Raw genomic sequence first — 23,217 nt, forward strand, 5'->3', positions numbered from 1 at the left:
AGGGCACTTCTTCATAGGCAGAAAATAACGTGTACTACCTCTAGGTAAAAGTTTGCCTCGCTATTCAAAGACAAGCTATCTGTACTGAAAAAAAAGAATAAAATAAATCCTTGGAATGCACTGTCATTTCACTATGTATGGAGAGTTTTACCTACTGGACGGCTTTCTTGGAGATTATTTTAAGTTTTCTACAGCCAGATACAGGATAAAGAATTGCCATTTATATTGTCCTTTTTGTTTTTGGAGATCAACAAGTTCACAACACTATACCAGTTGTAAATCTGGGAGTTAAGAGCAAGAATCTCAAAGATATCATAAACCCAAGTCAGGCGCTAAACCCTCCTTACTAAGCAAATACTTAGTAGGCAACTTCTACAACAAAAACAGTCTTTGAAAATAGAAATAAAGGGAGCTAAGAAAAGGCTATAAAACATGTTTACGGGGGACAAAGAATAAGGAAGGGGATTTAGAAAAAAAGATGTATTTTCTTCTACTAACTTATAAATTACTCAGTCATGAAAAACAACCTCAGCATCCTTTTGTGAGCATTAGAAAATACATGAAGAAAAATGGGAAATCCAAAAGAAGCCAAAATTGTACATATTAACTTTTTCATTATTTTTAGATTAATGCAGCACATTCTGATCAATATAGTGATACCATCTTGGCAAGCACAGGTATTCAAACTACACTCCTTTTTTCATCTTGACATCTTCTTGATATGGACGCAAAACACTGAGCATTAGCAAGGAGGCTTCCTGGAAAAGTAGTCACAGGCATACACCACAGTGACAAAAACAAAAACCTACAAAGAGAGAATATCAACAAGAGTTACCCTGAATTTCTTATCCATAAAAACTGATTGGTCAAAGGTAGCTTTCACATGGTGGACGGTGAGTAATTAAGAAATGCTGTGATTAGCTGGGCATCATAAATTGTTCGATGAGAGCCAGCAACACTCAAGAGGAGAATGCTAACAGACAGTGAAAGCTGAGCACAACAAAAGGTTCAAATACAGCCCGCCCCCCAAGCGCAACCGGTTTATGACTCGGAGCCACTCAGAGCTCAGAGCTCTGCCCACACCTACTCCTGCGAGATCCTCAAAGGAGGCTGAGAGAGGCAAGTTTTTCAAAGCCTGAGTAAACCTGATTTTGTTAGAATAACTGCTAGAAGAGTTAACTTTCAAATCAGCGAAAACTCAAAGCGGGGGGGTGGGGGGGGGGAGTTAAGAGCAGAGACACAAGAAAGTTTAACCACCGCTTTGCAGTAGGATCTCACAGAGCAGTCCTTGCATAGGACTTGCCTAGCTGCCAACTCCCAGAGCTGTGCTATGACTTCCTTGCTGGTCACATCTTCCCCTCTCCCAAAACTTCCGAGCCTTGCGCATGATCAGCATGTCCCTCCTCTCGCCATTACGGTTTCACCTACCCTGTCACTTCCTAGAGGAAAAACTGAGGAAGAACAAATTAAACAAGTGCAGTTCTCGCAATAAAGCGAAAAGCTAATTATATATTCACTCAGGGGCCAGGTAGAAATATCCGAAAAAGCAGGAAATATAGTACTAGATCTTCTAAAGGGACACAGAGGTGTGTTTCAGAATATAAAAATCTTGAAAATTTAAGCCCACTTAAATTCTAAATTTCAAAATTTTAGCACAGTATTTAGAAAATGGGATATACAATTCAAACAGAATTTTATTCCCTGCCTCCATCAGCATACTGTAAACTATTAAATATAAACTTGTTTAAGGATGCAGAATTTTACTTACTTTGATAAAGCAAAGTGTAAGCAAACTACCTCTGTGACATAAAATCCCTTTCTGCTCTTATTAATAAAAATAACCTTGCATTTTAAAACATTTAAAATTTCATTTTAAGTGAGAGTTCACTTTTACACCCTGATTTTTCTTCCTACATATCCAGAGATGAGAAAACCCTCTCGTGAAAACATCAGGACAGTTGTATGTCCCCAATCATCATATAAAATTAACAGCCACAATTTGCTAAATTACTATCAATTTATTCAGGATTGTTGAGTTATAATCCTGTATAAGCTGATGAAACTGTTTCAATCCCTATGAAAGTAGTGAAATGCAAAAATTCTTTCCTTTTTGTAGGAGTTACAGACCTTCTTCAGAAGTTTAAAGCCCAGAGAGAGTGCTTTAGTTCTCCCATTCTATAACTTAAAAGCATTTAAATAGCATTTTGTTCATAATAAATCACCTTGTAATCTTTCTGCTTTGACCAGTAATCAAAACAGCTAAAATTCTCCTGTCAAGGAAGATCAACACTTTCCACTGAAGGATGATATCTTAACAAAATGTTAATTTCATTTTCTGAAGAAAATGAACAAGTTGAATGCTACTAATTATTTGCTTAAAAGGGAAAAACACAGGAGACACTTCCTCTTTACATTTTTATATCCAGATCACTATCAGGAGCACAACATAATAAGGATAAAGATTCACTGAAATGCCCTTTATTCTCCCTTTGTTATGCAAAAGGAGAAAATACTAAAGGGAAGATATTTTACTGAGTTAGGATTAGCCTCCAAGGATAAAGCAAATGAGAGATCATTAAAGATATTTAAGTTCAATTATTCAACACATATGAACAATGAATTAAATTCACGGCATGTTTCTTCTCTAAAAGGACTTCAAATCATGCGCCTCGCATTCTTTACGTACAAACTACCTGCTCAAACAAGAAAAAAAGCAACCATTTTTTCAGTCAAAACGTGTAGAACTTTATAAAGTTATTTAGTCTATCGTGAACTGATTCATTCCGACCAAAACACAGGATGGAGTTATTACTTGAGCAGCTCAACATCTAGAGCAGTGTGCAGGAGCAGGCACTTGGCCAGGAGACCCATGAGCATCGCCAGAGGGCATCACCTGATAAGATGCTGGAGCCCTAGGACAGTCGTCTTTCCTTCTCTTTTCCCATCTCCAGCCCTTGCAGCGGATTTACTTTATTTTTATTTTTTATTTTTAAAAACTTTACTAGTTTTCTGTCAGATTAGTGAGTTAAACTGGCTCACCAAGATATCAGATGAATGGGCACTGGAAAAAAAGAAGGGAACAGGAGCAGGTAGTGGGGAGCAAGAAGAGCCGAGGGAGCGGTAACACAGCTTCTAACACCACGGAGCTTCAGCTTACGCTCACAACTGTAATGCACCGCTAGTAGGCATGGGGTTCTGCCAACGGTGTTTCCTGATCGCGTACAACGCATCCCTGTGTACGCGGCAGTGATTATTTCCACTTTTCCCATTCACTTAAACCTAAACCTGTCTCTACAACGTCCTGTCTACCCAGCCCCTATCCAAGACACACACACACCCCTCCCTACCCCCCCCCCCCACATCAATTATCAGAACTTCACCTTTTTTATTTCAAGTGACACATGTCATTACATGGATGAGAGAAAGAGAACCATCTTCAATAAAGGGGGAAAAAAGCAGCATTACTAATATTTGAGAATGTACTTTGAAAATCAGCTAATCTTACTAGCTAACAAAAGGTGCGAGTGCTGGACAAAACGAGAAAATGCTTTTAATAAATGAACCATAGATAAATACTAATTCTGCTGTAACTTATTTTGTTACAAGTGGTCAATCTTCTAGAAAAAGATTTTCTGTAAGAGAAATTTAAGGGAGAAGGTTCCTGATATTCTCTTCCCATTCCCCTCAAAATTCTTTTTTTTTTTTTTTTTTTTCTTCTTCTCCTTTCTATTCTAGCAGGACTACACTCTTAAAAGCAATTCCTGGTCAAAATCTAAAACGTACTCTCGCCAATGCAGCTTAAGTGATGGTAATTAAGCTGAGATTTAGAGCATGTTGGCTCCATTAAAATTATAAGCAACTTCAATTAATGAAAATAATTCAACAAAAATTTGTGACTTTATTATGAAACTAATCTTCTAGTCTTTCTTTGTTCCAAAAGATTCAGATAGCAGCACTTTTTAATTAAAGAAACGATAACGAGAAGAAAGAGGAAAAACAAGTTAATTTTGTCCAATTCAATTTAACATTAGTTAACAATTGAGCAATAAAGGATTCACACAAAAAGGAGATACGAATTCTCAACTATGTTCCTTTTTTTGATACAAACTTTTATTCTAGTTGAATAGTGCATTTTCCTCAAAATGAATATCAATGAAAGAAAACTAAACTGTAGTCATCAAAAAATGCCAGAAATTTGACAGAAGGAAAGAACTCCAGATTTTCAATATTACAAAATATAATAATGCTAATACTAAGAAAACGGCACACAATAAACAGCTTAGTATTTCAGCCGAACACAAGTACCGCGGAGAATTTTTTTTAAAGTACAAGTACTTGCGTTGGTAGGTACAACACTGAAAAACTGCCTGTGATTACAAGTACAAAGGAAATTTTTACCTTGAGATTATACAGCGCATTGATGGATACACAGTATTCTGTGTAAAAAAAACTTGGACCTTGTGATTTTTCGATCATTGGCAGCTAATGAAGCAAAGGCTAAGTAAAAGAAAAAAAAGCTTAATGCTAGGCCTTTCCATTCTCATAGACCTCTAGCAAAGAGGAAGCCCAAGTTTCTGTGCTGGCATTCATTGTCACATATGAGGAAATAAGAGAAGTAGCTCACAGGAGAATGTGGAAGAAAAACTGAGCACGAGGAGAAAGAAAGAGTTAATAAAGAAATTAAAAAGCCCCCAAACAACCAGAAACCAAAAACCAATGTGAGAAACAGAACTATGTCGAGAAAACCCTCGGATCCATTTCTTCGCACCAAGCATGCAACTCTACAGCAGGAGTCAGCATCTATTTTTTTTCCAAGCAAAGAGCAAGTCAGATAAAATAATCATCTCATGTTAAGGCACAATCAAACTCAGCCGAGCCAATTAACACTCACAAAAGGTCAACGTTTTCATAGAAAAATATTTTTAATGCATGGATACCTGTCATTAAGGATGATCTCTGAAAGCACACAACTGAGATTTCAGTAACTAGTAGTTTGTCAAAAAGCAGTCCATAGCATAACCCTGCCATAACAACAGAGAAAATGTATTTATTAAAGAACAAAAGTTCCACTAAATTAAAAAAAAAAAAACCCACAACAAAATAGTAGCTATCAATTACATGGAAAACATGCAGGTTAGTCTCAAAAAGTCAAGCTTGAAATTTAGAGGAATGAGACAGATTGCATCTATCAGGCACATACACACAGAACTTATACAAAAACACCTTCCCTTAGGTACAGGCAGTTTGAATACAGACAGGACGAAGAAAAACCGGTAAGAGAATCCATCAGGAATACTGCATACTAGTGAAAATAAAACAAATCAGTAAACAATGGAGTAGCTAGAATCAGGTGTTAACCAGTTAAGAGGTAATCATTGCATTGTTTCTTTGTTTTTTTTAAATGCAATAGGACCGTTTAAGAGTGGCTCTGTAAAGCTGCTAATCACTATCCAGAAACAAAAGCTTGTCAGGATTGTACAAGCCTATCACAACCTTTTGTGTATATATGCAAAGAAAGCTTGTGCCAAGACAAAAATTTTTCTTCAGTCTGTGCAAATCTTTGGCACCGTTCCACCCCTCAGCCAATTTGATCACTTCACAGATAACAACAGTAAAAGCTATCTTGGATCACATAGGCTTGGTCTTTGTCTCAAATATCATAGGGAGCAGCAGGAAATTAACATTAATTTGCCTTAATAGAGACTGAAGAGAAACTCAAGTTCATGATCCATACCGGCTGCATCGTATTTGCCATCTCAGTGGAGCACAGCAAGGCAAAACAGAAACAAGTTGAGAAAACAGGAATAAACAGCAGAATTAGTATCTAAACTACTCTCAACACTTTCCACCCCCTGCAGAATCCTTCTCTCTAAGCCCCTGCTGAAGTTTCCCTGTAAATGTTCCAATTCACTGACGCTTGCTCATTTGCACTGTAGAGTGAACCAAATATTTCCATCCGACAAATGATATTCGGCTATATACCAACAGGATCAGGAAAGATCATCTAAGAAAAATAGCAGGATGTTTTGCTGTTTTTGTTGCTTTTAACTTTTTTTTTTTATTTTTTCCAATTAACACCTGAGTTTTAGTCTCAATCACTACATACATGGCATTGCTGCAAAAGTGGGTGGGGTGCGGGAGAGAGTTAATACCTTTAGGCAGAAAGGATATGAAATTAGATCTACCCAGGATTTTGAAAGATATCTTATTCTTTCTGGATAACAGGATTTTAAAAGCATGTTTTAAAAGCTATTTAAGTAGAAGTTTTTGCAAAATCAAGGAAGTCTCCAGAATTCAACTGAACGACAGTTCAAATGATATTTTATCTCCCTTTGCACAAACCCCAGGGGCAGAAAAGCCTCTAAAACCAAGACTTACTAGCAACTCTATTGCCTGTCTTGGTTCATGTACTTGTAATAGTTGACTTCTGAGGAAAGGCATTTTGCCTCACATTTCTTCTACTTTATTTTTTCAGATGAAAGCGCATACGAGGAACAGGGAAGATGGATGTAATACCTGCAGTACCTTGGCACGATAAAACAAACTATTTCTCTAACTATCACATACCTGTGAGATACCTAGCACATGCCATTCTAACAGCTTGCTGACATGCCAGTTACTCCTAATTGTATTATTAAGTTTTGTCACCTTAGGTGGCATTAAAAGCCAACAAAAAAGCCACCCCCAAACCAAACGACACACGTTCCCGCAGGTAAAACTGTGGCCAACAGCCATAAATCATGTACTTCCTTTCTCTTCCACAGCCTGTTCAGCAACTGCTTAGTCTGCAAGTCACCCTAGTTTTGGGGATAACCAAAGCTATGTCAGTATTTTTAGTTAACTCATTTACTCACACCCTGCAATTTAAAAATAGACCTATCCATTATCAGATCGAGCAGAAATCAGACACGTTTGAGCACAAGGGAAAAAGGGGGGAAGGGGGGGAGAGAGAGACACTACCACCACAGCAAGTCTTCCATGCATCAAGACTAGGTTCTTACAAGTGCCAAAATTAAATAATGCTCTTTTAGAGATCTGCTCTCTTTTAGATAAACAAACCATGGAAGCAACACAAATACTCTAAAATTAAAAATATACCAGCTTGCTCTGTATACAATTCTTAAAACCAATCTGCAAGTACACATTTAACCAGTTAAATTGAGTCATAAAAGAAAAGTTATAAGTGTTTCATTTCGTTCCCTAACGGCTGCATGTCGGCACCCGAACCCTTGCCGTGTGACGGACAAGAGCCTACTGCTGAGAGCAAAGAGTCGTAGAAAGCACTGCCGGGCAGCGGGAACACGTAGGGACAACACACGCAAAACACCGCATGCCCAATTCCAGTCAACAGTGCTCAAGAGCAGCTGTTGATTTCTCATAACATTATAACTTAGCTCTAATATACGCAGGAGTTTACAGTACCAATTAAAACAACAAAAAGACAGTAATGACGTTAAGAAGTCTCACCGCACACCAGAGTTGTCCGGAAGCGGGCTTTCCTTAGCGCTGCACGGGCCGTCAGGGGGCGTCTCGTCTCACCACCTCTGCTCCGCGCCTGCCAGCTTGGTGCGGTCACCGTGTTCACGACGCGAAATAAAGCCATACAGAAAACACTCGCACATCTTGTATGGGGCTGCAGGGTTGGATGGGAAAGGTCTACAGAATCATCTGTTCTCATCCCCTGCACAGCCGTAGGCTTCACCTCCTTACCTTTGTAATTAGTAGTAGCACTCCCCAAGAGACTTTTTTTTCTTAAAACCATGTTTTGAATACAAATTTGAATAGGCACCTGTGTGCTTTGTAACAGCTGCACTTGATCACAAATTCATCTTTCAGAAAGAAATCTCCTACAGCTGAGTTGGGATATCGCATCGACATATCCTTTCAGTTTATCTGAAAACAGTTTTTATATAAGTTTTTGTTGGGGATTTATTTTTTTTTTAAATCAGAGAATCTTGCACAGAACGTACTAGAAACATAATAAGAGATGTTACAGCAATATGCCAGCACCAAGTAAAGCTATTTACCACATAAATACTGATACAGGTTAAAACTGGTTATCACACTGCCTTTCGTGTAACACTCCACAGAATGCTTTATATATAAACATATTTTTTCAGTTTATTTGAAAATAGTAATCAAAGATTTATATATTCTGGAGTCTAAATACTAAAAAACAATCTTAATCTACTTCATTTAAAAGCCAAATAAGGACAACACTTACAATTGAGAGAGGGTGTTACAAATAATCAGCTATTATCAAAATCGTGGCTAAAAAATGACAACGTGTGATGACATATGTGATGACTCAGCAGATGTGGTAGGTTCGTTTTGTCTTGCATGACAAAATATTGAAGATAAAAAAAAATTACACACACAATAAACACATCTTCCACGGGATTTACGATGCATGCTATTGCTCTGTTTCTGTTTACAATGCACAGAAAGAGCATTGCTAGGAGATAAAAAGTATAACAATAGTTTTAAAAATAATTAAAGAAGGCAGAAAGCATTCATCAGTTCCCTGTATCACATCATGGTACTGAATAGCAATGATCAAAAAGCCACAACCAAGCTCATGAGCTTGAGAGTGAGAGTCCTCCAACTACCAACCCAACCTGATGAGGTAGCGCAGGGCAGGAAGAGCTTCAATTTTTCCCCTTTAGAAAGGGCAAAGAGACTTTATGACAGGAGTGCGTTTAGATTTCTACCTCCTCCCTTCAAGGGGGGCATCGTTGTTTAGAACAAAAAAACTCCTCAAAGACTTCAGAAGGCGCACACACTCTGAAATTCAAAAGTATGATTGCGGGTCTGGAAAGATCTCAAAACGTATTTCATCGCTTCACCAATCGATATTATGCTTCCCCCAAAACCCAGGCATCTTAATCTTACCACTTGAACCTGGAAGCAATGCCTCCATCTGCAAAACGCTGCTAGCTGCTCGCACAGGGTCTCGCTGCATCCCCTCCCATCTCTTGGCCTACAGCCCGGCTGCAGAGCAGGTGCCCCCCTGGCTGGGCCCTCCTTACCTCGCTGGGGGAACTGGCAAAGCTCGTGGCGCAGCACCACGTTTCCAGGCTTGGATTTAGTTCCGATAGCTGTCTCGTTGTTTATGGCTATTCTTGAAGGCTCTTGCATAGGACTCTCTCCGCCAAATTCAATACAATGCCAGCTGGGTAAGTAGGTGCAAAATTTAACCTACTCCGGCATGATAATAGCCAGAGGTCCAAATTGCAATAAAATAACTGTCATGTAGTCTTACTTTTTTTGTTTGTTTGTTTTGGTTATGTACCTTACATCATTTGCATTTTTCTTTGGAAGGCAATCTCTCTCCTGTCCTATTCCATTTGTCAGGTGATTATTTTGATTCTCTGAAAGAGCAGAAATTAAAATAACTGGTTTTCTTGAACAGCCTCAATTTCTGTAGCGCCTTGTCATGTCAAAACATTGTCTTGTGTTAAGTGCCATGTAACTGATTTATGTCAGTACTTCATTCTAAACGATATTAGTTAACTAACAGCTGCTATAGAAAAGCAATTGAACCAGAGAGGACTCTCCATCTCAGAATTTATCAGGAGCGTATTAGCTATCGGCTGGAGAAGCAGAAGGGCAGAGGCTGACAAACAACCCCAAACATCACACCAAGCAAGCGTTTAAATACCTGTAAGCCTTTAAATGATCATTTTAACAACTGGTCAGATTTTGAACAAAATCATAACTTTTCCCCTAATACCATTCTGTATGGAGAGTTTGTTTTATGAAACAGAATTCTGAATAGACTAAACACTTCCTCACTTCAGCTAGTGGGCTACAACCAAGTTTTAGCTTTCCCCTGAATAGACTACTGTTCTTTTTGGACAGAGCTTAGTGTCCTTTCTCAGTAAGGAAGTACAGAATAAAAGCAGCAAGGTAGAAGTCTATACTTTTAGAATCTTTCACCTATCTTTCTACTGCTATTCATTTAACAGTAACATGCTATTCTTAACATATATTAAACTGTAAAATGACTTCTTAAGGAAAGACAGGAAGAAGCGTGTCTTCAATGAAGATTAGCCTTGCTAGAATATCACATGCAAAGAGAAACACACACCCTCTTCAAAATAGTAATAATAAAAAATCCTTGAGCTCCAAGTTTCCAACACTGTATTAAATAAAACTTTGTTATATCCAAGGTCAAATTATTTTGCTGCTTCAAACAAATTCTAGAAGCAATAAGAAGCTTGTTGAGATTGATTACAAAGTGTCCTTGAATACCATATTTGAAACAATACAGAGACCAAAGAAATTTTCACCTTGAACTGTATCGCCTAAAGAGCTTCAAAACACTCGAGCAACAGAAACGACAAGCCAGCAAACATGCAAGAAATTTAACGGAAGAACACAACTCCCTCACATATCTGCATAGAATTTAGAAAGGTCACGACATAAGAGCTTTCTTTCACAGCAGGCATCGCTACTAAGTTCAGCTTTTATGAAAATATCAAATTTACAAAGTTAAACTCTTTGGAAAAAAAGGGAGACAGGAGGACATTCCTCTGCATAGTTGATGTGACTCCTTTTTCCACATATGCTTTATAATATAGCCTTTTGTCCAACTCACTGAAAGATATGGAATTAAAACGTACAAGTATCTAACTCAATTTCTGTCACTCTTCTTCAGGTAGAGGAACTGTAAACTAGAAATACACCACCATTCATGAATGCATTCTGAAAACCTCACTGAGGTTTCCAAGAATCAAAAATCACAGAAGCAGCTCATAAAGGGAAACTAGTGAATCCTAGTTTTACAGAGTAGAGCAGACTTCAGACAGTCCAATCCCCAGCAGAAATCACATTGCAGGGTAACTGCTTTGTACTTTTAATCAAAAGCCTGGCCTTTGTCCCTGAATCCATTCATTAGTTCTTCTCTACCCTTGTGATGCCTTCATAAGACTTATCACGGTACGTTCTCCAAAACCTCACTTTTTTTTTTTTTTTTATTTCATGTGTCACAGCATTATTTTCTGAATGATCCAAATAGGTTGGCAAATAATAAACAAATATACAGCTACAAAGCAGCCTCCTAAATGAAACTTCAAAAGGAGTGCTTTTTGTAAAAGTATAGAAGTCAAAGTGATGTTACGTAGGAGGCCTTCTGGTAATTCAATAAAAAAGATGTGCTTCTAAAAATCTGTGCAGAATTTCACACACTTAAGTTACAGTCTCTACCCTCAAGGGCCATGAATGACAGCGACTGCAAACTGTATAAAGAGCCTCTTGTACAGCCACATATTTACAGATAAGCTGAAATGTAATTTCACTTCACTGGCTGCCTCAGTATCACCTGCAGTCCATGCAGCTACTTGAGATCACCTTCCACACTAGTCTCCTTGCCTTACTCCTCCACGTTCTCTTAACCACCTCCTTCCTCCCAGTGCCTTGCCAAACATAAGCAAGAACTCTGCCTCTCGATAGTGCTGACTTTTCGACCTCACTCTTACCCCTTTCTCTAGGCTTCTGACTAATACCACACGCTTTGCCTCTGCAGACCCGTTCTTCAGAGTCACCCATACACGCAGAGTTACTTGCTCACAAACAGTCTGAAAACAAGTAAGCTTCCTGCTTACACCTCTTCTACAGGTTAAATTTCTTTTAAACTCTAGAAGGATAACAGAAAAGCTCGATTCTCAACAAAAACGAGTACTGTCCTCAATTTCAGCAGGGACTAGATCAGAGTTACGTTTACTTAAGTATGCAGAGTGCCTCAAAGAACAGTGATCCTTATAGGAAAAGACCTGAATAAATATCAAGAGGGCACTAGGAGAAGGCTGATTTAAAAATTACTAGGTGCTTGCATGGTTCAGTGGGTTTTCAGCTTGTTCTTATTTTTGCTAATTTGGAGTTCTGTAAGACCAAAAAACACACCATTCTATCTCATGACAGTTTGTCTTATGGAGAGCTAGACTGAGACTTCTCTGGAAAGGAATAAAGACTTTTTGTTAAACTTGAGCAGTTAAGTCCACATGGCATTGCCAACTGTCAAACTGGTCAGGGCAACACAGAATGCAGTCTTATATAATCTTCTCAAAAAGATGGTAGCCCAGTAGAAACAATCTCAAGGAAAGTAACCACAGAGTGGATCATTATTTTGCTCAAATCAGAGACCCAAAGATGTTACCACAGTAGAGGAATATACTGAAGTCTTCTAGGATGCCTGTAGAACATTTTATAACTCAAGACATCAAATAAAATTGCTCAGCACACAACAGATTTCCAGCATATGAAAAACTTAGCAACAATCAAACAGGAACATCTCATATATATCTACTGTTGAGTCAGAATATGTTGGAACAGTACTGATGATGTGCTAATAACTTGAAGGAAATAATTCTATGCAGGGGGTGGGGGGAGGGAAAAAAAAGAAAGAAAGAAAGAGAAAGCAAGCAGATAAAAGCTGTGTCAAATTTACTTCCAAATAAAATCATTCTGCCTCTCTGCCCCCTGTCAGTCAGGGAGGCCGGGGGGGGGGGGGGAAGGGGGATAAAAGAAAACTGAGGATTTGGTTCCTCCCTTCTTTGCTGCTGTTGCAGTATTATTTACTTTCTAAGCATAGCTACCCATGATGACAACTGGTGTTCCATACTGCCAACTACCAAACTATAACATTTGCAGGTAGGAATAAGTAGGGACAACCTCAGCATGTTTAACTAGATAATTGTTCAGCATTAAAGAACATTGGAGAGTAAGTTCAACTCTGACCTAGCCATAGAGCAGTAATAAAACTATGGCAAAAATCAGCATATAATTGAAGATACAAGAAAAGAACAGATACCAAGAGCTCATCTATACATGTTACTCCAGCATTTTTCTTATTCTGAGGTTGAGTTTACAATCTCTGTAATATTGCAAAGAACACCATAAGCTAAAGTCTGAACTTCTAAGCAACTAATAGTTAAAGTCAAACAAAATATAATAATTAATATAACATTAAAAGCAGAACTTCAAAAACAGAAAATGAAGTCAGGTAATTCCTATCCTTATTATGATCACAGACTAAAATAGTAAAAAAAAAAAAATTTAAATGGTTAAGAGAAAGGCTTATGCAATAACATTGTTTGTCTATTTGTGAACCCCCTCACAAATGGCTTGGAATTTGTTCAAACTGGAAGTAGTTTCAAATCTGTCCAAACAGATGAGATTAAAGCAATCATTGCTCCCACCCAGGGGAGGGCTGCAGCATGGTCCTGTTTGCCTGACTGGTCAGCACATGGTAGTTCAGACCCAACAGTATCCTGCCCTGCCTCTTACTCAGAGAGCAGTTAGGGGACAGTTTGGGGACCAGTCCCAAAAGTGACCTGGAACTACTCCATGGGGAAGGGGAACTGGAAGTACTGTGGCAGTAGGCGAGCTATTGAAACGAGAGAAGAGCACGGTGACAGGTAAAGACAGATGCGCTTTCAAGGCTGGGTATGCTATTCAGCTGTTCACATGTTAAGAGAGTTAAGGATATATACTAACAGATGAAAAAAAATACTAGGCATTCACAGAACGGGGATGTGAAAGCTGATGAATAAGCCACATGCAAGCTCTTCAAATGCACAAGATTTCCTGAATAATACTAAGCAGTTTTTCCAAGTTTACTGTTGAATAGCTTTGCTCCTTATTTCTAAGCACCACATTTTTCTTGATTAGTGAATATGCCTGAAAAACAGTAATCCAGTATCATTACAACACAAAATACATTTTTCTTTTTTGCTTCAGGTACAGCCAGCTTTACTTGAAGCAACCCTGAGGAGAAAAGCCACAGTCTGACAACCCTTGGATAGAAACCGATGCAGCTTTCTTTTACCTGGACGTTTACTTGCACTATTTTGCAGCCTAAAATTTCTGACTCATCCAACAGCGCAGGCTTGTTTTCCGGTTACCTTCAATATCTTTGGGCAGAAGATTAAAATTACCTTATGATAATGACAAAAAAAATACACTGAGACCACCCTGTGCAAGCAGGCTGAGAACAGCTGGTGCCTATGTTCAGCACCAAGTAGATCGACCACAGTGTAACTGCCACTCAAAACACTTGAAGAGCCAGCTCCATCTGTGCTTTAGTTACTATAGCAAAATCATCCATTTTGTAATATTTAAAGATAAATGCTTTTAATTAAAGAGGTTACCAGGATTAGCTATTGTGCAGTATTTGCAGTAAAAAAAAAGATAAAATATTAGAGTACAAACAAAGCTGCACAGCTTCCTGGAAGAAGGCGGGGGAGGAAATCTGTAAAAGTGTACGCTGAAGATAACTATTTAAATAAACTCTCATTCTCTCACTAAAATAAAAATGCAAATTTTAGGTTTAGATTTTGCACTGAAGTACTGAAGACAATATTATGTTTGCAAAATAAACACCCTATATTTATTTTCCTTTCCATTTTTCAAGCATTTTTATCTAAAATCCAGCATAAAGCTTTTAATGATACATTAATACTGAAGAGTTTCATACTCTGCTATCACACGTAAACATGATAAAAAGAAGCAGCAGAGAAAAGATGTTACCTATTTGTATTAAATTCAACATAACACAACTGCGCATTATTAAATCATACTTCAGAAGTAAAGCACAGACATTATAGAGCCCTGAAATAGTAAATAAAACGAAGAAAAAAAAAAGAAAAGAGAAAGAAAAAAGGGAAGGGTACTATACTGATTGCTCAGTCACAAAATCATTCCTAAAGAATACTCTTGAAGAGTATGAAAGGCTCATAAACAGTTTTTTTTGATGCTTCTTTACATATATGGATATCCCAACAGCTAGCTTTATATCTAACCAACTATTTCACAGCCATTACCGAATTTTACTCTTAGTGCTTCTGTGATACCAGGAAGCCACCAGTTCACTTGATAGGTTGGCAAGTGAAGCACAAGTTCATGCGAGGCATCATATAACCAAGCAAAGAATTACAGTCAGCTCCACCTGCAGCAGTGCTCTACCCAGCCAGTCGTGACACTTAACTCTTGTAAAGTCACCTTGCCAGCAATAAAACTCAGAAATTGTTCACTCCACAACTCAGTTGGAAGCTTTTCATTTTCTAAAAGCTTGGTTTTGAACAATGAGTGACCAGCACGGTATTTTCCTTTTGGAATATTACGTTTGAATTGCAGGCAAACAAAAATAAAATATTCACTGTTCATGGTTTTTATACAGTAATTTCCATTAATGTTGGGCTACTGTAACTAACAGGTAAAATTGCACACTGTGTACTTCATTCCTCAAAACAGGATAAATTTATATAACCTCAAACATTGATCAGAACTGCTTAGAGATTTCATGTTTTTAAAGCTGATGAACTGTAAAATAGTTTGCGTCAAATCAAACTATACTCTTTCCCACAGAAACAAACAAACAAAAACTGTCTAGTACAAAAAAAGTCCATTTGGTCAGAGACCAAAAAAAGAGTTGATTCAGTAAGAGGTTTGTATATGAAAGAAGGGAGGCATTACCTTGAACTTTCAGCTATCTCAGAAGCAAATCACTTTTCTTGGGAAGAGAGAAGGATTCAACTTCTTTTACTGTCCCAAGTATGGGGACCTCTCACCTCCCAGGACACCTCCTGCTTTCCCGTTTGACAGAACCATTTATGAAAGCAGACACGCCTCTTCCTGAGATTTCCTGAAATTGGAGGATTAGGGACCAATTCCTCCTCTCTTTTTGTCTTTGACATCCAGGATTCGCTTAGTTGTTTGTGCCTCTCCCCATCTCCCCTTCTCCTTTTTCTTACAACATTCATTGGACAATGGAACATGATTTCCAGACAGAAGAAGGAGTTGAACCAGCCTCCTGCCTCGTAGGTTAAGTACGCTACTCAACATATAGCCAATTAAGAGGGCACAGCTACTGTTATAAGCAGTTTGAAAGCTTTCTACACTCATGTACTTTCCCAGCGCAGTCAAATTTATGGGTTGTTTCTGGATTATTTACTTAATTAAACTACAGTAGATACTAAGAAACAGGGGCGTCCTTGCAAGCAGCAAAGGAAGGAATGCCATGCTTCTGAAATGGGCATTTCATAGCTCTTCAGATCCGGATTGGGTACTGTAGGAAAATCTCACCAAGACTGAAAGGTCAGGGTTTTTCTGTTTGTATGTAAAACCCAATTTCAACACCAAGTTACTGGAGTACTGAAGTTCTACAGTACTTTCTGAGAAGAAGGCAGCATGCTCCTTTCCTGCTCGTCAAATCAATGTGTCCATCCCCTTAAAAAAATTTATTTTGTCCATCGCTATTGAAGAACTACCACCCTCATTCATGATCTGTTTATCACTATGGTAAAAGCCTTCACTGCAGTTACTTAGCTTTTTAATTTTAAGAACGCTACTAAAATAAAGGCAACATTGCGATCATAGCAATACTACTTTTCATTATAAAACTCTGATTTCCTACTCCACTAGTCCTACAGCAGTATTTCTCTGCTGCTGAAGCATTTAAGGAACAAGCATGCCTGATCCTTCTCTAACATGCACTTCCTGCACTACAGCTTCATTGAAGTGTGCTGCAAAGACACAAGCAGTTGGCAAGAGATTTCATACATACTATTAAGAGAAAGGATTCATCAGCCTAATTCTATTGTTCAACTCTAAAATATAACCTAAAACTACTAGGCTTGCTCAATAAGTAACAGAAGTCAAACACTGAAATCTTGCAGAGATGCAAGACTGCTTTTTTTTTTTTTTTTTTTTTTTGCAGAAATCCAAGCCAATATAGTTCTGGAAATAAAGTACCTTTTGGACTCCCCCTCTTTCACATTGGAAGTCACTTACTTTCATCCCTGGAAAGGTGATGGAACAGCTCCTCCTGAAGGTCATCACCAAGCACATGGAGGACAAGAAGGTGATCAGGAGTAGTCAGCATGGATTCGCCAAAGGGAAATCATGCTTGACCAATCTGATAGCCTTCTATGATGGAATGACTGGCTGGGTGGATGAGGGCAGAGCAGTGGATGTTGTCTACCTGGACTTCAGCAAGGCTTTGGACACTGTCTCCCATCACATCCTCCTAGGTAAGCTCAGGAAGTGTGGCCTAGATGAGTGGACGGTGAGGTGGCTTGAGAACTGGCTGGATGGCCGAGCTCAGAGGGTTGTGGTGAATGGCGCAGAGTCAAGCTGGAGGCCTGTGGCTAGTGGTGTCCCCCAGGGGTCAGTCCTGGGTCCAGTCTTGTTCAATATATTCATCAATGACCTGGAGGAAGGGACAGAGTGCACCCTCAGCAAGTTTGCTGATGATACTAAACTGGGGGGAGAGGCTGACACACCAGAAGACTGTGCTGCCATTCAGAGGGACCTGGACAGGCTGGAGAGGTGGGCGGAGAGGAACCTCCTGAAGTTCAACAAAGGCAAGTGCAAGGTCCTGCACCTAGGCAGGAACAATCCCATGCACCAGTACAGGCTGGGGACTGACCTGCCGGAAAGCAGGTCCACAGAGAAGGACCTGGGAGTGCTGGTGGACAACAAGTTAAACCTGAGCCAGCAGTGTGCCCTTGTGGCCAAGAAGGCCAATGGTCTCCTGGGGTGCATTAGGCAGAGTGTTGCCAGCAGGTGGAGGGAGGTGATCCTGCCCCTCTACTCAGCCCTGGTGAGGCCTCACCTGGAGTGCTGTGTCCAGTTCTGGGCTCCCCAGTACAAGAGGGACATGGCACTCCTGGAGAGAGTCCAGCAGAGGGCTACCAAGATGATTAGAGGGCTGGAGCATCTCTCCTATGAAGAAAGACTGCGAGAGCTGGGCCTGTTCAGCCTGGAGAAGAGAAGATTGAGAGGGGATCTCATCAATGTGTACAAGTATCTGAAGGGAGGGCCGTTGAGAGGATGAGGCCAGACTCTTCTCAATGGTACCCACTGATAGGACAAGAGGTAACAGGCACAAACTGAAACATAGGCAGTTCCACCTGAACATGAGGAAAACCTTCTTTCCTGGGAGAGTGACTGAGCACTGGAACAGATTGCCCAGAGAGGTTGTGGAGTCTCCTTCCCTGGAGATATTCAAAGTCCTCCTGGACATGATTCTATGCAATGTGCTCTAGAGGACCCTGCTTGAGCAGGGGGGGGGGTTGAACTAGATGATCTCCAGAGGTCCCTTCCAAACTCAACCATTCTGTGATTACAGAGCTGTATCACAAAAAATTCAAGTCAAATTCCTTCCTAGTATAAACTGTACACCTTTCATGAAAGTCAGCACAGATTAATTTTCAAAGAGAATTCTTTGTAACACCTTCAGCTGAAGTCGATTCACCTTGATGGAGTTGTAGTTAAACATTGTAGTCACAATGCACACAGTTCAGGGTAACACGAACTCTTTAGAATATTAAAGCATTCTTCTTGCTATTACTACTTTTGCTGTTTCTTTGCCTTTGTATTTTTTTCCTCTTAAAGAATAATCAGCTAAGCTACCCAGCATTGCAAGATAACCACATTTACAGTGTATCATAATATCCCTGAGACCTGAAAGCTATAGTTTTAGAACAAGAGAACATTATTTTAGAAGTAAATGCATGAGTAGAAATAAAATGGGTTACCAGTCATGCACTGTAAGTATTTATAAAAAATTGAGCTCTTTAATGATTCAGAAAAAACCATACCACTTTAACCTACCAGTTCTACCTGTTTTTTTTTTTTTTATCATTATTTTATTATTTTAAGCTACCCAACTACTAGTTTATTAAACAAATTTAGATGAACATGCACACAGTCCTGGGCAAGAGAAACTTAAGAGAAAGCCTGTTATAAAATTTATGTAGACTGTTCCTCATTTTCATAAGGCTACGAAGCGGAAATTGCAGAATAAGACACACAAGTGTTGAATATTGAGTTTTCTACATTTATGACCCTCCTGATTAAAGAATCTAACCTTCCAGAACCATGCATGTGCTTATCTAAGTAGTTTCATTTATTTTGATAGGACTAAAAAATATTCTGTGCATCCAGGCAGCAGATCTTAGCAATATATGTACACAGTTCCTCTCCTATTCACTAAAATGTGAGCTGCATGGCCTTCCTCTGCACATACCACATACAATTATGCATAAAGTCATAACAGAATGGAGGTGGTTGAGTAAACATCACTGATTGGTTTCTTCCATTGTAATTAAGTTTTTATTTTATTCTCAATTTATTTTAAAAGGCAGCTGATGCTTGAGGCTTTAAAGATTTAAACTATACAAAATAGCTTGGAGCTCTGGGTTTTTACAAAGCAGATTAACATAATGTTTTTTATACATATACATATATATGTATATGCATATAATGTTGCTGCAGTGGACTTCCACACTGCTTTTGCTTGAAAGTGTGTTTTTTTTTTTTTTTAAGGGGGGAGGGAGTCATCTTTAATAAAACAGCATACTCTTGATGTCAGAACTCCTGAACTGAATTCTCTTGTTCCAACAAGATCAAAAATTTCTAACATTTCTATTCTTAATAGTAAAATTACTAAGTCTTAGGAAAAATATTAAGAAATTTTCCATTCATAGCAACATATTAACTAAAACCTCATGTGCCAACTGAAAGCTCTTCTATTCAACAGTTATATTTGAATAAGGAGATTTAAAAAAAAAAAAAACCACTGTAGGATATGGTTTCATGTTATGCATAAGCCAATGATATGGGGCAGTGCTCAGACACCCACATTCTGCAAGTCAGTTGATCCTGTGACAGACTTTGCAGTTCCATAGCTACAGGTGAACTATATGCATCTCACTGATTTGGCAGAGAAACTATTTGTCTTGTCAGAGATTTAGTTTTTCATCACCATCAGCCAGCTGGATCAACTCGCCCTACAACTGCTGTACTGAGAGAAGAGTACCAGGAGAGTGAGGTCAAGGAAAGGGAAGAGTAAGACTACCCTTTTCAGCAGCATCCAACCATTAAATTGACTTAACATCTTCAAATTTATTAGCATTAGTTTATGCAATAATGTTCTCTTGTTATATGATAGAAAGAGAAGAGGTTCCTCGTTTACTTTCTTTAAAAAACAAAACAAAACTTCAGGCCACTTATTTTTAAGGTAAATATCCCATTCTCTTCATTCTCACTTTCCTTTTCAAATTCCCTCCAATTCAGTAATGTCCTTAGACTGCAAGGACAGTATCTCAGATGTGGAAGAAAAGCATGCATTTTTAAAGTGGTCCTTATTCTTTTCCTCAGGCCCCCTAACATCTTGCTTCTTTTCTACTCAAGCGTAAAAAACAAGCCAATGATTAATGACACCACTCTGTTAGAGGGCCTCAACTACTTTTACAAGTATTACAATATAAATAGAGTACACTCAAACATGTATGCCTACAAATGACCTAACAGGATTTAAATGGAAGAACAAATACAGATCTTGCTCTGCTTAAAGAATTGTTTGGTTGTGAAACGTGAATATAGAGTCTAAAGCTCTGAAAAAAACAAGACCTTCCTGCCTAAAAAACCCCACCCAACCCCAAACCACTGCTATCTAGGCAAAAAGATGACATTAGAGAAACTGCTGTGCATAGAATAATTACTTCTCTCTTCTCATAGGTATTACTTACTGGATGGTTATGCCAAATTTGCCAAAGTAAAAAGCTTTCTCAAGATTGCTTCTCAAAAATGCTACTATGTAAGTCACCCTGGGTACAGAATTTCATTCTTCCTCCGATGCCAACGATATAAAGCAAAAAAACTCCTGAAGAGAAAAATCAGGACCCCTCCCAAACAATAATTGCCAAATAGCTGTCACTAGCAAAATATGGCTTACTTTTTCCTTACTTTTAAGTCACTTGAACTACTCAAGATAATTTAAACTCTGGAAAATAGTAACGAGAACTGACATTTCCTCTCTATCCATGTATACAAACCATCAGCAAACTGTCCATGTAAACTCTGGTCAGATCATTAACCTTCACAATAGCATTCACTGTCAACAATTTCCTTCAATGGCCAGGACAACTGTATTTAAAAAATAAAAACAAAAAAATCCCACACTGTTTCCTCTAAGCGATAAGCACATAACATTGTCTGCACCCACAAATTATTATGATTAAAGCAGTTTAAAAACAAATTTAAGTAGTAACAACTCATTAATAATTAAATGCTGTCTTGCATGTTGCTTTTAATTGGGAATATAGTTAAAAGTAAACGAACATGGCTTGAGAGAAAATACAACCAGAAAAGCATTTAATATAGTGGTAACAAACATTCTTTTGGGATAAGAAAAAGTTCTAAAGATTTAAAACAACTGCCATTCAAGTTTTATTTTTGTAATACGTGGTAGCAGGAAAATGCTGTTTGCATTGCATAGGTTAAATATGCTACAAGAGAAGTTATTAGTACCTAGATTACGTAGGATGGAATTATAAGTGCTATTTATAATTCACTGTCACGATCTGAAAAAAACATTTTGAATAACTCATTTTTATAACTTTCCAAACTTTTTATATTCAGTCTTAAACATATGACTGGACCTGGACCCAATCTAAATGTAAAGACAAACATTCAATGTTTATTAGTGTGTAAAAAAAGAGTGGCAAAAAAATTAAGTATTTATGCTGCTATATAAAGTTCGCATTTCTTTTTCCACATGTACAGTGCTTATTCAAGAAAGATAACCAGGTTAGACTTTCTACGATGCAGTTAATGTCATACAGTAATTTTTATCTTGAAAATGACAATTACACTGTTTCATGCTAAATTTAGAATATGAATTTTGTTTTGAAGAATTAACTTTCCTTTTTCCCTAGCATTTGGCTTGTTCTTTCATATATGACATCTTAATTTGCAAATCACCTCTCTATTAACAGGTTCACTTTGGCCTATTGAAAAACAGGCCAAAAAGTACACAGAAAATTGCTTAATGGAAATTTACAAATACACAAAAACTGAACACATGGTTTACTGTAGTCACATAGAATCCAGAAAAGCATTTCTCCCCCTCCAACTGAAATCTTAATCTGCCTTCTAAAAGACAGATTTTCTGGCCTAGAAATACTATTCCTATTATTTGAGATCATAATCTTATTTACATGTGAGTCCACTGATCAACCTTCTTGTTGTCCTCAACTTCACCAGGAGCTGCATAGGATATATACACATATACACGAGGATATATGCACAACTTGCAATACATTTCCATATTTCTATAGCATGGAGCTACTCGAAGGGGAGTACTACTCAATGGAACGAGTAGTACACGCACACACTACAGAATCCTCAGAATCAGCTCTTTTTCCACCACTGTCAGGAGGGGAAATTATGGGTGGATCTGCAAGCAACTTGAGCTTGAACCTTTTAGGCATAGATTTTATTGTCCTTATCTGCCTGCTAGGTAACCTGTCCAGATTAAGATTGAAAAAGATATATAACCCCTAAAGCCATAAAATAAGAGAGAATATTGTGACCAATCTGAGACTGCTTTTAGTACTTAAGCAAATGATCCTTTGTAAGGATCAAATGCACTGCTTCAGGGAAGGGGGCTTCTTCAATTTACCTAGAACATTGTTCCTCTCTCTTTTCATATCCAACGAATAGTTAGGAGGTCAAGTAGAGGAGAAAAAATAGCACATATATTTTTTATTAGAACAGGGAAAAGCTTCAGTCTGCATGGACTTAAAACAAGCAGAAAATCCCTCCAGAAGATTGTCAACGGACGTTCTTCTAATACATTATGTCTGTTGTCATTAATGTCATTTCCATATCTGATCTCCTGTGTACCACCTGCCTGACCAAGTGCTTTATTTAATACCCAGCCCATACTAAATACTTTTGTGAAGACATGTCACTACAGGACCCTAACTCCAGAAGGTTTACAACCTAAATAAACCAATGGAAATTGTAGCCAGACCATATATAATCAAAACAGGTAGACTGAAAGAAAAACTGCCATGATTTATAGTATAAGCTTTTCAGACAGAAAAATAAAGTGTAAATTGATGGGCTTGTATGTTTAAACTTGTACAATAAAATATCTATTTCAAATAGTGTACATAAACGAATTTGTAAAAGAGTTATCATTTGCACTGGTAGCTCTTTCCCTGCCATTTTTTTTAAATCTTTTAAATATTAAATGCAGAGATTATTATACATATAAAACCTCACAGAATTCTCAAGGCAGGAAAATCAAATTATAATAAATCTAAAAGTAAGTTACAAGGCATTAAAAAAAACATTAAAAAAGGACATTTATTAATTCTGCACCACAGAATATATTTGTTAAAGGCATAGAATCAAACACTTTAA

The 23,217-nt window shown here is 38.1% G+C and overlaps 1 protein-coding gene across 13 annotated transcripts in view; it reads right to left on the minus strand.

Moving 5' to 3' along the window:
• LOC104140158 (peptidyl-glycine alpha-amidating monooxygenase) overlaps positions 1-23,217 on the minus strand; it is a 150,005-nt gene that overhangs the window by 100,479 nt on the left and 26,309 nt on the right. The gene's annotated exons all lie outside the window — the stretch shown is intronic.

The sequence above is a fragment of the Struthio camelus genome, chromosome W, assembly GCF_040807025.1.
Source record: "Struthio camelus isolate bStrCam1 chromosome W, bStrCam1.hap1, whole genome shotgun sequence".
Lineage (NCBI taxonomy): Eukaryota > Metazoa > Chordata > Aves > Struthioniformes > Struthionidae > Struthio > Struthio camelus.